General features: G+C 40.4%; 1 pseudogene; it reads left to right on the top strand.

The window, feature by feature from the left end:
* Positions 1-698: 698 nt before the first annotated feature.
* Positions 699-1,943, top strand: LOC141491625 (eukaryotic initiation factor 4A-III-like; annotated as a pseudogene).
* The last annotated feature ends 1,596 nt before the right edge of the window (positions 1,944-3,539 follow it).

Here is a 3,539-nt window from a genome sequence, read left to right as displayed (position 1 = left end):
TATCAAGGTGGTCTGACCCTACTATGATTTAAAATTCAAGGTTTATTATCAATTAGAAGATCTCAGTTTTTGGAACTGAAGTCATACCTTGGATGGATGGACTAGCTGAAGTTCATTCTGAGGGATCTTGGAATATGAAGTCAGAATATTTAAGAAAAGAAATTCCAGGGAGAGTTTTAAGAAAGCAAAGTAGTGGTAACCAGTTGTCAAATCAGGCAGGGATAGCCAGACAAAACTGGACCCTGAAGACAGTCCTTATTCTCACCAAGAGGAAGAGCTGAGATAGAAGCAACAATTAGTAATAAAAGAGTAATAAAAGAAATCAATGAGATAGAATCTAGTCAAAAGTCACAATATGGAGGCTTCCTTAAGATTCTAAGAGATCTGTTTGGAGTTTGGCTTGTTGGCTCTTTTGGGGTGGGGGGAGGAAGGAATCCCAGGCAAATTTTGACACCAAGTTCCCAATGAGAAATCCCCTCCACTGATAAAGATCAGTATCTGTATCACAGTCTTGGGATTTCCTGGAATTCTGAGAGGTTGGGTGACTGTTTTCGAGGAAATAAAATGAATGATGATCATATTCCCAATAGAATGTAATAAATTCCTTGAAAATAAGGATTGCGGCTTCTCTCTGGGGCTCGGGCGGCCGCGCGTGGGCAGTCTCGGGCTCCCCGGGCAGTGTGGCCGCCACAGGCACGATGGTGACCTCGGGCTCCGCGCGGAGGAGGCTGCTAAAGGAGGAAGACGTGACCAAAGTGGAATTCGAGACCAGCGAGGAGGTGGACGTGACCTCCACCTTCCACACGATGGGTTCGCGGGAGGACCTGCTGCGGGGCATCTATGCTTATGGCTCTGAAAAACCATCGGCTATCCAACAGCGTGCTATCAAACCAATTACTAAAGGAAGAGATGTCATTGCGCACAGTCTGGTACAGGCAAAACAGCAACATTGAGCATTTCAGTTCTTCGGTGTTTGGATATTCAGGTTCGAGAAACCCAAGCTTTGATCTTAGCCCCGACCAGGGCATTAGCAGTACAAATTCCAAAGGGTCTTCTTGCTCTTGGCGATTACATGAATGTCCAATGTCATGCCTGTATGGGGGGGACGTATGTTGGTGAAGATATCAGAAAACTGGATTATGGGCGGCATGTTGTTGCTGGTACACCAGGTCGGGTGTCGAAGAAGTTTAAGAACCCGTGCTATCAAGATGTTGGTTTTGGATGAAGCTGATGAAATGCTTAATAAAGGGTTCAAGGAACAAATTTACCATGTGTACAGATACCTGCCTCCAGCTACTCGGGTGGTTTTGATCAGCGCCAACATTGCCTCATGAGATTTTAGAAATGACCAATAAATTCATGACTGATCCAATTCGCATCTTGGTAAAACGTGATGAGTTGACTCTCGAAGGAATCAAACAGTTTTTTGTGGCAGTGGAAAGGGAAGAATGGAAATTTGACACTTTGTGTGATCTTTATGATACCTTGACCATCACTCAAGCAGTCATCTTTTGTAATACCAAGAGGAAGGTAGACTGGCTGACTGAAAAAATGAGAGAAGCCAACTTCACTGTTTCATCAATGCATGGAGACATGCTCCAAAAAGAGAGAGAGAGAGTCTGTCATGAAAGAGTTTAGATCTGGTGCAAGCCAAATACTCATTTCCACAGATGTCTGGGCCAGAGGATTAGATGTTCCTCAAGTCTCTCTTATCATTAACTATGACTTACCAAATAACAGAGAATTATACATACATAGAATTGGTCGATCCGGTCGATATGGTCGAAAGGGTGTGGCAATTAATTTTGTAAAGAATGATGACATCCGTATTCTCAGAGATATTGAACAGTACTATTCAACTCAAATTGATGAAATGCCCATGGATGTTGCTGATCTTATCTGAGGATGATAAAAGTTTTAAAGACCATTTGGACATATTTCCCTAGTTTATACTACATTTGAAAGTTGGATAGCTTACTATATGTCATATAAGTACAACTTTTATTTAATAAGAGGGTTTATTTGCGTTAAACTCTCTTCTCCCTGCTCCTGCCTCCATATTTAATTAGTTGCCAAATCCTATGGGCTTACCATCTCCCACATACATCTCCTTCTCTCTACTATCCTAGGAGAGGTTCTCATCGGAACTATTGTCACAACTTATAATTGGTATCCCCCGCATACAGTACTTTCCCCTTCCAAATTGATATTCTTAATCATTGTACTTGGGACTACATTATTTACTTACTTAAGAACTATTGTCACAACTTATAATTTGTCTCCCTGCTTATAGTACCATGCCTCTCCAAACTGATATTCTTTTATAAATTTTTTTTTAATTTTATAAAGGTTATATTTAGAGTTTTACAATTTCCCCCAATCTTGCTTCCCTCCACCCCACCCCACAAAGAAGGCAGTCTGTTAGTCTTTACATTGTTTCCATGGTGTACATTGATCTAAGTTGAATGTGATGAGAGAGCAATCATATCCTTAAGAAAGAAAAATAAAGTATAGGAGATAGAAAAATTACAAAATAAGATGATGGTTTTATTTTAATTAAAGATAATAGTCTTTGGTCTTTGTTCAAACTCCACAATTCTTCTCAGGATACAGATGGCATTCTCCATCGCAGATATCCCAAAATTGTGCCTGATTGTTGCCCTGTTGGTATGAGCAAGTCCATTAAGGTTGATCATTACTCCCATGTTGCTGTTAGGGTGTACAATATTCATCTGGTTCTGCTCATCTCACTCAGCTGAATCAGTTCATGCAAATCCTTCCAGGCTTCCCTGAATTCCCATCCCTCCTGGTTTCTAATAGAACAACAGTGTTCTATCACACACACAAACATACACAAACACACACACACACACACACACATATACCACATTTGTTAAGCCATTCCCCAATCCATAATCATATGAAACATTGCTCTAAATCACTAATTATTAGAGAAATGCAAATTAAAGCACTTCTGAGGTACCACTTCACACCTCTCAGACTGGCCAATATGACTAGAAAGGACAATAATCAATGTTAGAAGGGATATGGGAAATCTGGGACACTATTACATTGTTGGTGGAGCTGTGAACTCATTCAACCTTTCTGGAGGGCAATTTAGAATTATGCCCAAAGGGCAACAAAAATGTGCATCCCCTTTGATCCAGCAATACCACTACTGGGTCTGTACCCTGAAGAGATTATGAAAAAGGGTTAAAAACATCACCTGTACAAAAATATGCATAGCAGCTCTGTTTGTGGTGGCAAAGAAATGGAAACTGAGAGAATGTCCAAATGGGTATTTTTAATCATTATTCTTAGGACTACATCATTCCTTTAGTTGGGAAGTTTTAGAAGCTCCCTACTTCTCATAAAATACAATGCCTCCATTTGTTTAAAGCTCTTTAAAGTCTGGCTACATTCAGTCTTTGCAGAATTAGAACTCATTAATTCTCATACACTCAGAGGGACAAAGATAGAGGGTGAACAAGAGAGAAAAAAGGAGAAAGAAAGGAAGGAAGGAAGGAAGGAAAGAAGGA

Source organism: Macrotis lagotis, chromosome 6 (genome assembly GCF_037893015.1).
Source record: "Macrotis lagotis isolate mMagLag1 chromosome 6, bilby.v1.9.chrom.fasta, whole genome shotgun sequence".
Classification (NCBI taxonomy): Eukaryota; Metazoa; Chordata; class Mammalia; order Peramelemorphia; family Peramelidae; genus Macrotis; species Macrotis lagotis.
Note: the sequence above shows the minus strand (reverse complement) of the source record. Positions and strands in the feature narration are given on the sequence as shown.